The sequence below is a fragment of the Ursus arctos genome, unplaced genomic scaffold (assembly GCF_023065955.2).
Source record: "Ursus arctos isolate Adak ecotype North America unplaced genomic scaffold, UrsArc2.0 scaffold_19, whole genome shotgun sequence".
Lineage (NCBI taxonomy): Eukaryota > Metazoa > Chordata > Mammalia > Carnivora > Ursidae > Ursus > Ursus arctos.
The window spans coordinates 1,439,676-1,453,095 of NW_026622863.1; the positions used below are offsets into that span (position 1 = coordinate 1,439,676).

General features: G+C 63.7%; 1 protein-coding gene across 1 annotated transcript in view; it reads right to left on the reverse strand.

The window, feature by feature from the left end:
• The window catches only part of ZNF469 (zinc finger protein 469), a 46,252-nt gene extending 34,933 nt beyond the window's left edge, over positions 1-11,319 (reverse strand). Inside the window, exon 1 of the mRNA XM_048223960.2 lies at positions 11,139-11,319. The gene's annotated coding sequence lies outside the window, so the exon portion shown is untranslated. The remainder of the gene's footprint in view (positions 1-11,138) is intronic.
• Positions 11,320-13,420: the final 2,101 nt, after the last annotated feature.

The window sequence follows — 13,420 nt, forward strand, 5'->3', positions numbered from 1 at the left end:
GCTCGGAGGGGCCAGCAGACCCACATGACAAGGGGACAAAGATGGGGCAGAGGGAAAGAAGGGTGCGCTCGTAGGACCCAGAGCCACCCCTGGTCCCTGCGTCCATCCCTGGGCCATGCGGACTGAGTGAGCCGTGGGCACAGATGCACCAGAGACGCTTCCGTGGCCCATCTTGCTGGGGTGGCAGGCACGACAGAGGCCCGAGCCGTGGGGACCCTTTTGCCACCCTCGGGAGGGTGTCCTGAGAGAGGCGCTAACGCAGAGGAAGGGAGAGCCACGAGCTGGAGAAAGGCTGACTCCTGAGGCCCCGTCTGGGAGCCTGGATCGAGCAGGACCTGAAGCCCACGTGTTATTGCATGTGGGCTCTTCAGTCCCACCAGCCAGGAGACCCCTTCGGTGCTGTGAGACTTGTGTTTCTGTCGTGCACGAGACACGCAAAGCACAAGCACGGGTAGAACACGGATGATGGCCAAGCTCCCAGTGGGGTCACGAGGAGGAAGGACCCAGAGTGGGGGCGGGAGGCAGGCACTGGAAATGCTGCAGGGGTGTGTTCCTGGGGCCAACTGCCCTGTGCGGGCCTGACCCACCCGAAGGCCCCCCGTAGACACACGTGCCTGCATGACCGGCCAGGGAAGAGGTGGCGGAGTTCACCGCAGATAGCCCAGGGTCGTGACCTTCAGGGACCCGTGTCTAGCGGGGAGACACTGGGCTGTCTGAACGCAGCGAGCACTCCTGGCCGATTGGGGCCACTTGGCAGGACGGACATACGACAAGGTCCTGACGCTGGGGGCACATGCGTGGACTGTGGCCAGCACCGGGCTACGGGACGGCCAGATGCAGGGGAGGAAAGACTCGAGCCGCACAAATCGGGGTTCAAGTCCTCCTCGGGGTGCTGGCTGTGCACCGCAGAACCCCACGCACAGTACCCTGGCATCACCTACAAGAGGGGTCCTGTGGGAATCACACCAGCGCTCCAGGCACAGTCCCAGCACGGTGCCCGGCCCGCGGTGCCCGGGGGTGGCATGCAACAGACCAAACACGCCATTTACATGCTAGGCACACACAGAGTCATGTAGCTGGTATCGGTCACACCCGGCGGCGCTCGTCACATGTAATAGGATACACGTACGTGTACGACCTTTACACACACGACACGACCAGTAACACACGCAGGCTGGTGTTGTAGACGTGAGAATCCACCGACCTCCTGCCCTTCCTGACCCGCTGTCCCCAGTCACAAGAGAAAGGTCCCCCCGCCCGCCGCAACTCTCGGAGGCCCTGCCTGCTGAGTCTGCCGCCAGGTAGAGGGGTGCCGGGGCCGAGGCACGCCCTGGGGCCCCTGGAGCAGCCGAGGTGTGGCAGTGAAGCCCGGGTCCCGGGGTGGAAGGCCGATGGGGGCAAAGGTGTCCTGGGGAGCGGGGTGGGGGAGTCCAGCACAGGTTGGGGGTCGGGTGCCCTGCGATGGGCCAGGAGCCTGTGCGGGCCATGAGGACAGAGACCACATGTGATCCCTGAGCGCCGAGTTCCCGTGGGCACCATGTTTCCCGTGCAGTTGCTCACTGGACACGCGCATCTCCAGGCCTCCGGGGCCATGAAAGGGGCAGGTTCCAGGAGCTCGCCGGCCAGCAGGGGAGACGCCCACGTGACCTGAGGGAGCGCTGCGCAGACGTGGGGCATCCTGGCTCCCCGCAGGCTGCCCCGGGCGCTAGCCATGCCGCGATGGCCCCCGTCTGTGAATCTGCCCTGCCTTCAGCACCGAGTCCGAGACGCACTTAGCGTCTCCCCGATAACTCTCACCAATGCAGACCACACGTGGGATGAAAGTGTTCTGTCACGTTCGTTAAAGAAACTGTACCACGAAATTCATGGCCCCTCTTTCTTTTCCACGTGCCGCCACTGAGAAGTCCAAGATGACCCCGTGACACGCATCCCCTTTCTCTTGATGGCACTCGTATCGACGGTGAGCCCCTTCCTGCCAAGGCCCCATGGCTGTCACACTTGGGGGCCCTGCCACTCTTCCTGCGGGCATGTGCCCGAGATGCCTGGCGGCTAGAAGACTGAGGACGCAGCGTCCGCTCTGCCTTCTCGTGGAACAATGCCCATTGCTGGACGCCGGTCCTGGCCCGTGCCTTGAGAAGCATTTTCAGGCTGATTGCCAGCCGCACAGGCCCTCGTGCCTGTCCTGGGAGCCAAGACAGGTGGGGAGACCGAGGCTGGAGGAGGTGGGGAAACAGCACGACAAAGCCCCACGCCTGCCCGCGGACCCTCGCCCTGAGCCCCTCCTCGGGCCCGGCGTGTCAGGGTCTCCCGGTCCCTGCCTGGGTAAATTCCAGTTTTGCTCTTTTACTCAACAGCCTCTGGGGGACACGGCACAGGAGGGCCTCAGGGCACAGGCCCAGGTGCCCACTGCCCAACGGCAGGCAGGCCCCTCCGGGAGCTTCTCAGACTTTAATTATTCCCCAGGCACCAGCCCGGCATAAATACAGCCTAGACATCCAAGAAAAGCACGCTGCCGGTATGGGGAGCCTTTCCCAGTGCTAAATGCAGCTTCGGCGCTGGGCAGGTCGGCGAGCGCGCTCAGATAACAATCGGATTCCGCAGGCCCTGAGCTGACCCTGGATCGGGCACGCTCCCACTCACCGGGAGTGACCGCCGTGGCCAGGCGCAGAGGGCCGCCGGCTGTCTCTCTTCCGTTGGGAGGGCACTCCAGGGCGGGGAGCAGGAATGCATGTGGGCTGGTCCGAGTTTAGCATGTATTTATAAATGGGGCACAGCTGCCAGCCGAGTGGTACCCTCGAGGTCAGCTTCCTGCCAGGTCCTGCGGCCAGATGTTTTCCTGACATTGAAGAGAGGCCGCTCCACCCACGCATGCCCAAAGTCAGCCTGCGTCGACGTGCGAGGCCGCTCCGTGCCTGTGCCTGGCCGGGCTCCAGGGGCTCCGAGAGGACGGGCACTCCAGGGACGTGAGACGTGGGACCCACACACACAGGGTGGCTTGTGAAAGGAGCAAGGGGGGAGGGGAGCGTGCCGCCTCGGGAGGGAAGCCTTCTCAAAGGCAGGGCAGGGCAGTACCGGAGGTGGGTTTTGAGGGATGGTTAGGAGTTTTCCAGACATCACCAGGAGCACGTGATGTGTTCTGGAGGTGAGCAAGGGAAGGGGTGCTCTTGGGGACAGCTGCTATCCCGCGTGCCTGGCACACGGCATCTGGGGAAGAGCACACGAGAGCCCCAGACGGTCTTGAACTTCCATGTGGACAAGCGTGCCAGCGTGCAGGTCCCAGCCTCCCCCACCGGTTCTGATGCAGCAGAGCTGGGGGAGGCAGGGAGTCTGACCTGGAGCCACTGACCCTGGGCCGAGAAACTGAGGCTCAGAGAAGGAAGAGTAGTCTGAAGGGGCTTCCTGGAGGACGTGGGGGAAGATGCAGGGAGGTGGCACTCTGCGAGGGGTGGGCGCCAGGAGCTCCACAGTCGAGGGGCACCCAGACACCAACGGTGCACGGCAGCCAGAGACACACGTGGACACTGAGAGCTCGCACGTGGCTGGTCGGAGCCAAGACTCCAGTTCAATGTAAAACACACGCAGGTCTCAAGAACCCAGCTGCCTCCCTTGATTGTATACTGAATACACATTGGAATGATGGTATTTTGGATAAAATGTATTATATAAAATGAATTTCATCTGTTGGTGTAAGTTTTTCAGTGCAGCTACCGGAACTTTCAAGATTACCCGTGCACCTTGCGATCGTGGCTTGTGCTGTGTCATCATATCCTAGTATGGCATTACACACGCGCACACACCCACAGACGCTCTCGGATGTGCACACACGTGTCCACACGTGTCCGTGCACTCAGGCACCCTCACACACACTCACACACTTCCTTGCGCTCATGGCCACACGCTGCGAAATGCTGGGACAAGGAAAGTCTTCGGGCTCAGGCTTTCTGGGTCCTGGTCAGCCCTGCACAGCGCTGGCCACGGGCCGCCGTGGCTCTGGCCCTTTAGATGGATTCTTGCTGGCGGGGCTGGGGGCCAGGTGTCCCCGCCCACAGCCTGGCCCACCCCTCAGTTGCGCCCAGGCCCTTGGGCTCCAGTGACAGGGCAATCCCTCCCCTCCGACCTGGTTCTCACCTGTAAAGCAGCCACAGCAGCCCCGCCTTCCCAGGTGAGGGAGACAGACAGCACTCGCAGCTGCTTGGCCACCGGCCAAGTGCCCGCCTGCCCACTGTCGTGCAGACCAGCCCTGGACAGCCGAGTGGGGAGTGCTGACCGTCCCGGGGTTGGAGACCCCACGACCCCCTGCAGACTCTGGCCAAGGACCCCATGAGGGTGTCATCCTCTCCTAAGCTGCTCTCCCACGGGCCCCCTCTGGCTTGTGCTGCAGTGTAAGAACGCGGGCGGTGGGTGCGAATCCCGGCTCTGACTCTGAGAGCTGTGATGGATGCGGGCTGCTTCACTGAGCCCTTCTGGCCCCAAAGAAAGGCTGGCCAGACCCGTGCTGCCTCCTGGCCTCCTCTTGTTCTGCTCTCCTTTTCCTGGGGTCAGCCCCTGGGACACGCCGCTCCCCACCTCTTAGTCTTCCCTGGTCCTGCCAGATGCCTCTCTTGCAGGCACCTGTCTGAGCCTTGTCACCGTTCCTCCAGGTGCTACATGGAAAGTGACTGCCCACCCCCGCCCCGGGGAACCCCCAGCCAGACCATGAGCTCCGGCAGTGGAAGAGGGGCGTGCCCTTTCCCAGCAGCCCCAAGGCCTGGAGCACGGCCTGGCCCCTGAGCGGCCTTCTGCAGCTGACCCCCTGACACGTGCAGGAAGCACAGAGGGTGCCCAGCTCTGTGGCTGTCCTGGGGAGGGCACTATCTCCTCCGCCTCTGAGCATAGGTTATGTACGGCTGAGGAGTGACCAGCCTGCCCGGGGGGGACACTGGGCCTTCCCCGGGGGGGGGTCCCCTCTCTCTCTGATGCGGTCATGTCCACGTGAGACACTGCTCAGCAGGAGACCCTCAGCCTGGGACTGCTCAGGGCAGAGGGCCCCCCCCCACCCCCCGAGGGAGTTGGGGAACGTGTGTGCGCTCTTGCCCTGTGTCCGGTTAGGCGGCCTGGCCTGAGCCCCCGAGCCCTCTCACAGCTCCCCACTGGGTGCGCGTCGGCTGATGCCTTCACCTCGGGTAAGAGCTGTGGGTCCTGCTAGCTGCTGGCTATGTGCATTCCAATCACGCATTCTGGAACCGTGGGAACAGCCACAGGACAGGCTCAGGACCCCCGCCACTCTGGGGGAGGCCGGAGCTAAAACCCACTGATCGCCTGACCTCAGCGAGTGATGCTCGGGCCTCCTGGGTCAGTGTCCCCATATGATGGGGTTGCTCCTTTTGTGCAGTGAGCTATTGTCCTGGGAAATGGCCATAGGTCCCTTTGGCTGGGAGAACGATGAGCGGTGGTAATTCCTGGCAGTGTAGCAGGGCTTCCCTGAGGGCACCGTAAGGAAGACAGCACAGGGCTGCATCGCCCAGCACACACTACGGGCCCTGGAGAAGCCTCAGGGGAGGGCAGGGGTGAGAGGGTAGAGCCCCCGGCAGGACAGTCCCCAAGGCTGCGACTGCCACGCTCTCTGTCTCGACTTCCCCATCCGTGTGCTCACGGCTCTGGCGCCCAGGCAAGGTCGCATCGGGGCCCCAGTTCCTCGCTGTGTGACCCTAAGCCAGAGCCTTCGCCTCCCTGTCCTGGTTTCCTCGTGCACAGGAAAGGGGTACAGAGGCCCTCACAGCCTTATGCTGGTGCGGACGGGAAACGGTGCAGCTGGGGACGGTGACCGCGGAGCCCCAAGTCCCACTCCCAGACCGTCCTCGAGAAACTCAAACGCACGCCCCATGGAGACGTGTTCCCAAGTGCTCACGGCAGCACCGGCACCACGGCCAGAAGCCCATCAGCAGATGACAGGCCACAAACTGTGGTCCAGCCACGCCACGGAATATTACTCAGCCATCAAAAGGAAGGCGGCCCCGGGGAAGGCTGCACCGTGGATGCCCCGCGGAGATGCTACGAGGAGCACAGTCAGGCAGCCGCAAATACCGTGTGATTTCATTCATATGAAATGTCCTGAATAGGCAAACCCAGAGGCAGAAAGTAGATTTGTGGTTTCCGGGGCTGCGGGAGGCGTGGGGGGTGCAGCGCTTCTTGTTGGGGGGATGAAAGTGTTCTAGGGGAAGACGGGGGGGTGCTTGCTCACCCCTGTGAACACACTACAAACCACGGAACCCTGCACTTACGCTCTACGAGCGCTGCCCAAACCAGGAGGTTCCTGCCGAGTCAGGCTGACCCAGGACACGGGATGCCCGTCGGCCTCTGCCAAGGGGGCACTTCCTTCAGTGCCGGGACCAGGTCCTGGCTCCCTCGCCCTGTGCAGCCAGGATCTTGGCATCTCCACGCTGACCACCCCCCGCCCCTTACCAGAACCCAGAGAAGGCCCCCTCTGCCGTGTCCCCAGAGGGTAGTGCCCAGCCAGCCACATGCAGGGCCGGGAGGGGCAGCCCTGTTTACCCACAGCCACCTTGGCCCGGCAGCCCTGGAGGAATGTGGGGAAGGCAGCGGTCACATCTGCAGGCGGCATCTATGCCTGGGCCGCCAGAAAGCCTCAATGGCCGTTCATGAATGTGGATTTTGTTTGGCCTGTTTGGCTGGGACGCAGGCCCTGCGAGCAGCCCTGAGTCAGGACAGAGGCTGTGAGCAGGCGGCCAGGGATGGAATGTCCCCGTCCTGCCCCGGCTCCAGCCCGCCCATCGGGGGGGCCGAGGAGCGAGGAGGGGGCTGCTGTCGTGGGCGCCCACCTGCCCACCCATGCACTCATGTACACACGGCCTCCCTCCCTGGCTGGCCGGGGTCTCTGGGGTCCAGGCGTGCCTGGAAGGGCACACAGCCAGAGAGTGGCGCCTGACAGAGGGCTCTGAGGGCCCCCAAGCCCAGGCTGCCTTCCTTCAAGGGCCTCGTCCACCCTCACCGGGAGTGGAGAGCTGCCCCGGGGGACGGGAGGACGGCTCTACCGCCAGCGCCCAGAGGCTTGGGTCGAGCACTGGGTGACGGGGAGAACAGGCAGGAGGGGGCCTGGGACCACCATTTCAGGATTGGCAGGCTAATCCTAGAGCCCCCCAGACAAGCTCTGCCTCCCTGCCTGCATCTTCAGGCCCCGCCCACAGTCATGCCAGGAACTGAGATCTGGAACTCTCCTTCCCAACGTGGGCTCTATTTAAACAAGGATGTAATTCTCAGAGACCACCTCGATCCCGACGGGAGCCGAGATGAGTAATGAGCAGGAAACCTATAGTTTGACGCCGGGGTCACAGCCCCCAAACTCCTGCCAATGGAGTCGCTGACCTCACTTTCTGGTGGTTGGAAGCAGGACCAGAAACCGCAGGGCAGTGCGAGGGGGCGGGGCTCGCAGGCTTTGATGAACATCTGGAGGCAGGGGCTCGCGGTGCTAACCACAGCCGGCCGGTCCCCCAGCAGCTCTCGGTGGGTCCCTGCCTGGCCTGCCACCCTGCTTCCTACCCCTCCCCAAAGCTGGCTCGACGCCCCCAGGCCAAGGGAGGGTCTACAAGAGTGACGCTGACCCCGAACGACGCTGAGGGGTCTCGGAGGCTTGGCAGCCCCTGATGAGGGAGGGGGGAATCCCAGGTCAGAAGTGACAGATGTCTCAATCTCTGGTGTGGGGGGGGGGGGAGGGGAGCTTCCAGTGTGCACACATGACGTCCTCCGGAGCAGAACCGTGGCCTGTGTACAGCACAGATGTCTGAAGTGGGGCCGCCACTCCTGCTCTGGGGACCTCTGGGCGGCTCCCTGGGTGGACAGAGACCCGAGGTGGGCTGCCGCCCCGTGCAGTGACCAGCTTGCTCAACGTACAGGCCCGCTTTCCCTCCCACCCAGGGAAACGGTGGCTCCTTAGCTGACCTCACGGTGGGGCTACGGTACAAGACCGCGATCAGTCCCCATGACAGTATCTGCCACCCCAGCCACGGCTGCCAAGACAAATGGTGCGGATATGCAAGCAAGGGAGAGGCTGAAGACACGGGCCCTCGATACCTGCAAGGCTGTCCGTCTCTGCGCCCACCCCTCTCCATCCTACATCCCCCGCCGTGCTCAGGCTAGTCTCCGGCACGTCCTGAACTGATTCTATCTGAGAATCCCGTGAGTCCCCCAGCCAGTGTGTGCTGAGAGCCGCTACATCCGGCTCAGCGGGGACGGGGTGCTGAATCGGTGTTGCCTAGTGGAGGGATGGGAATGCCCACACACAACCAAAGTGGGGTGCTGGAAGGGCTGAGGCTGGAGCAGACAGAAGGCAGTTCTGCCGGGGTGGGGTCCTCATGCCACGGCAAGGAGGTGGCTAGCCGCTGGAGATGGGACAGAGGATGCTGCTGGGTGTCCAGGGCAGGAGGCAGGAAGGGGGAACAGCGTCCCAAGAGTGGACCCCGTGGACTCACTGGGGAGGAGAATGGGGTGGGGTGGTGGCTGGCCTGGAATGCAGGGCTCCAGCCTTAGCGCTGTCTGCAGTGGGTGGGACGGTGGGCTGCTCCCACTCTGCCCAAGTCTCCAACCTCCTGCACACATCTAGAATGAACCGAGGTGGAGCTGGGCCAGCCGGCTGGGGTGAGCTCCTCGCCGGGGAGAAGTCACGAAGGCAGCCTGCAGCAGGACCGGGGCTGCGCGACCATGCCCTGCACTGCCCTCCCTCCATGCACCCTTCTGGCCCTTTGCACCTGCAGAGCCCTTCCCATAGTCCCCGTGGGGTCTCCCCAGCTGCGCGGGTAGGAACCACAGCAGCTCATACTGCGCTAGGCCTGTGCTGCGGGGACCCTGCCCCTCAGCCCGCCCCCCCAGTCCCTGTGAGGTCTCCCCATTCTCCCGATGGAGAATTTAAGCTCAGGGATGTTGGTGACTTGCCCACACAGCCCCTGGGCAGCTGCTTCCAGAGCCGGCACTCTTGACCACTACATCGCCTTCCCCAAACTCTGAGCCCCTCATTTTGGACAAGGAAGCAGACGGGTGCCGGAGGAAGGTGGGGGGTGGGGCTTGGCCTGGAAGTCTCCGGAGCAATCCACAGTGTGAACTGATGTAAAGAAGCACATGCACCTCTGGCACCATCAATGGTGGCGAGGTTCCAGAAGAAGGGAGGTGGGAACAGGTCTCTGCTTCCAGGTCACCCCGGTGTTCTGCAAATGGGCAGGCAGGGAAGAGACCCACTGACTTCCTCCCAGGGAGGGAGGCAGGATGGTGGCCGACCCGGAATGTCAAGTCAGAAAAGGCGCAGGACCTGACAAGATTAGGCTTCAAGGGGACATAATCTCTCCATTAACATTCTCCAAAGGCAGCCGTGTGTAAACGTTGACCTGATGTGCCGCGTGCTGCTCAGGAACACAGGACCCAAGCCGACAGAAACCACAGGTAGGCGGCTTTTCCCTCAATCTGCAACAGAGACTTCTCCTAACCTGCGGCCTATGCCAGGGCTGGGACCGTGGGATGGGCTGCTGCGATAGGGAGTGAGGTCCCCATCGCTGGGGGTATTCAAGCAGTGTCAGTTACCTGGAAGCAAGGTCTGGTGGAGAATGGAGCACTGATGAGGGAGTTGAAGAACCTCTGAGTTCTCTTTGACTCTGAATTCCCCGCACTTGCTGGCTTCCACACTGTCCCTGGTTACAGCCACACCCTCACCCATGCTCTCCAGGCCACGACGCTGTAGGGGCCGTGGGCTCGCCTCAAGAGGCCCAGCCTCCCTTTTGGCCTCAAACGCACTCCCAGGTGAGGCTCTCGGCAGGCTCTGCTCTGTGGTTCTGGAAGCTGCCATGCTGGGCACATGGCACACAGAGGCACGCCCTCCTCCCCGGACACCACAGGGGTAGCCCTCCTGACACTGTGACCCTGCCTCAGCTTCCCCCTGCCCCCCGATGACACTATCCTGGCATTTTACCTGTTTATCGTGTTTGTTATCAGGGAGGCAGGGGACTTAGCTGGGTTGTGGGGTCCTAGGACACTGCGGGGCACAGAGAGGGCTCACTACACATTTGTTCAACCACCAGGCCGTCTTGGACTGGAGTCTATGTGACGGAATGGAGAGAGGCCAGCGGCCCCTGCTGCTCACTAGCTGTGCAGTGTTGGCCCAGTCACCGAACCTCTCTGAGCCTCAGTTTCTTCATCTACAGTATGGGGTACCACCTATCTCGTGATAGGAGGCTTCCACACAGTAACACGTGGCACAGTCCCTACCCCGCACCGGCGCTGCTCAAGAGCCGGTCTGGAAGGAGTTAATGGCCTCAGCCACCGCCAGGGCGCGGGGGGCCAGTCTGAGCGAAGCCCAGTCGGTCCCTCCGACCCTGCTGCCTCGTTGGCCCAGGGTGCAGGGGCAGGGTCTGGGTGACCGCGGGAAGTCCCTGCGAGCCCAGCCGGCCTTCCCTTCCGGCTACCGCCGTGCGGCGCCGCGTCCCCACGGGTCCCTCCGGCCGACTCCCCAGGCGCGCCCCGCCAGTGCCGGGGCGCGGGCCGGGTGTGGGTGCCGCGTGGCCTCCCCGCAGGCGCGCAGCGGCGTGGAGCCCCCGGCCGCCCCAAAGACCCACCCTGGCCCGTGCGCTGCCTCCGCTGCCGCCTTGCCAGCTCTGGCCTCGGCGAGCGCCCGGGCGACACGCCCGGGGGCAGCCCGGAGGAGGCGGCCGGCCGGCCTCGGGGGCCAGCTGCTCCAGCCCGCAATGAATGAGCCGGCCCGCGGCCGCGCGCGCCCCCGACCCGGCCCTGCTCCCCGGAGGCCCGGCTTTCCGGAGGCCGCGCTCGGCGGCCCTGGCGGGCACGCAGCTGCGGGTACTCGGGCTGCACTTTGCAAAGTGCCCCGCGGAGCTGGCCCGGGCTCTGCAAACTGCGCTGGGCAGGGCGGAGGCCGGCCTCGAAGCGCCGCGGCCCCCGCCGAGCCCCTGGCGCGCCCTGGCGTTGGCGGCGCGGCGCGTCCCAGGCCGGCAAGCGGGGTCGGGGGGCGCGGGGAGGGTCTCCCGGCCCTGCCTGGGCGCGCCGCCGAAGGCGCCCGGGACGTGGCGGGTCGCGGGCAGCCAGGTGACCCGCCGCGCAAGCCCCGGTCCCTGCGCACTACCCAGGCGCGGCGCCGCCACACTCACCTCCCACTCCGAGGGCCCCGCTCCTTTCGCCGCGCTGGCGGACACGATCGAGCTCCCGGCACGGCGGCGGCGGCCCCGGCGCTCTGGGCGCGGAGGGCAGTCCTCATCCCGACCGCAGGCCGCCCGGGCCGCGCAGACGGGCCGCCCGCCCGCCGGGCACCGAGCCGCCCCGCCGCCGTTGCGCCGCGCTCTGCCCCTGCGGGCGGGGTGGGGAGAGGAGGGGAGCAGCCTCCACCCGCTTCCCAGGTCGGGCCGCGCGCGGGGCCAATCCTCGCGAACACGCTCCCGGCAGCGGCGGCGGCTGGGTGCTCCGGCGGGCCCTCCGCCCAGCCCTGGGCAGCACGCACGGGTCTGCCCCCAGGCACAGCCGGCTTCGGTTACAAACTTCCACCCCCTGCCCCCCAGCTATTTTTAGCACCGCTCTTCCTAGGTGTTTGTTTCATGGGATGCACTCTAGTGATGGGGTCCCTGATGGGAAAGGTATGGAGCCACCAAACCAGGGCTCATGCCCCCTGGCCAGCCCACCCCAAACTGGCAGCGCTCTGCTGCTCCAATGCTCCGCTGGATTCAGCACTATTTTCAGATCTGTGGGCCTAAGTGTATCCATCCATGTGGTTTCCAACAGCTCGTCCATCCCCACCCCCTCCCGGCCTCCCTCTCCAGCCCTTCGAGGTACCAATACATGAAGCATTTTCCCCTTGTGCTTCTGCAGGAAGGATTGGGGGGGGGGGTGTCACGCCACAACCGTCATCTGGCACCTGCTTGGAGAACTTCCGGAGAGCCTTCCGGTTAGCACCTGGAAGGCAGCCTGGGAGGAGATGCCTGTCTCGAAGGTGGGAGTTGGTGTTCCTTAAATCCTCAGCACCTGTGCTCTGGGTGCCCTGGCCCAGTCTCAGGCCTGTCACAGACTGGCCTGGAGAATTCTGGAACACAGATGGTGGGGAGCTGGAACCATGTGTGCCCTAGAGTGGGAGGGCCCATACATGTCATCTGTGCCTTGGTTTTCTTCACAGATGAGGACATCAAGGTCCAGAGAAGGCAAGGGACCTTCCCAAGGCCACACAGCTCAGGGCACAGGACACTGGCTGGTACCGGGTGTGCCCATGTGGGTCCCTTCAAGGTCAGGGGGCGTCCACTGAGAGCAGCAGTCCTCTCTGCTCTACTTCAGACGACCCCAGGGCACGGACGCACCAAGCCTCTGAGAAGTGAAATTGTGTGTTGGGGGCGGGAGCGGGGCTTCACTTTGTAGAAAGGCGTCCCTTCAGAACTGGACCTTTGAACGATGTCCCCTGAGAGCCTGCAGCATGCTTTCTTTAACTTACCCAAGCTCAAATTTCACACCCCCTTAGGAACACCTTTATCATGTAAAGCAAGGTATAGGTGACACACGGGGCCTTTGGCCCAGTGTCCTGCACACCGGCTTGGAAGGGAGTGAATGGCCTGGCCCCGCCCTGCCCTGCCTGAGGCATTGTGGTCTTATCAGCTGGGGGTGCTCTGAGCTCCACACGCACAATTTATGATAACACACACTGCATATCAGTCAATTTTCCCATGGCCGTTCGTTACCACGTCGGAAGGAGGTTCCAGAAATCCCTGCCGGTGGACTTCAGAAGTTGAACTGAACAAGGGGTAAAGGGACTCAGAGGCCCCCGCCGCCCGTTCCCACTTGGCACACAGAAAGCCCAAGCCTCAGCTCACATTTCCGGGGCATCATTCTGGGCCTCCAGGTCCTGGGATCTCCTTCTCCATGGAAATCGGCACAGGAAGGGGCTAAGAACCCCCCTCAGGTTAATCTGTATTTCAATCAAGTTGGTTTCCTAACGTTTCTAGCGGGGGGGTCCCCTGGCTCAGACGAAGTTCCCAGATGGTATTTATTTCCCTAGCCTTCCACCGGGCCTCTTCTTGTTTCTAAGCAAGTCCAGTTTCAGAACCGTGTGTGTGTGTGTGTGTGTGTGTGTGTCCCGCCCTGGGGCACCCGAGCACCCTCGGTGGGAGGGTCGGCAGAGACCTCACTTAGTGCCAAGCCCACGCCCACACTCGGAAGAGCCGCGGGCTCGTCCCACCTGGGCCAGGCCCTGAGCGCATGAACCTGACGGGGCCGTAGGAGATGGGCTGCTGCACTTCCCATCTCATGGGGCATCTCCGAACATGCCTCTCCAACCCCAGGGCCACCGTCCAACAGAGCTGGGGGCTCAGCTCTTCCGCTGGCGACCAGGACAGCCCCCCAGCTCCGGCTCCAAGCTTCTAGGCCCACCTGCTTCGCAGAACCCAGAAATTCTCAG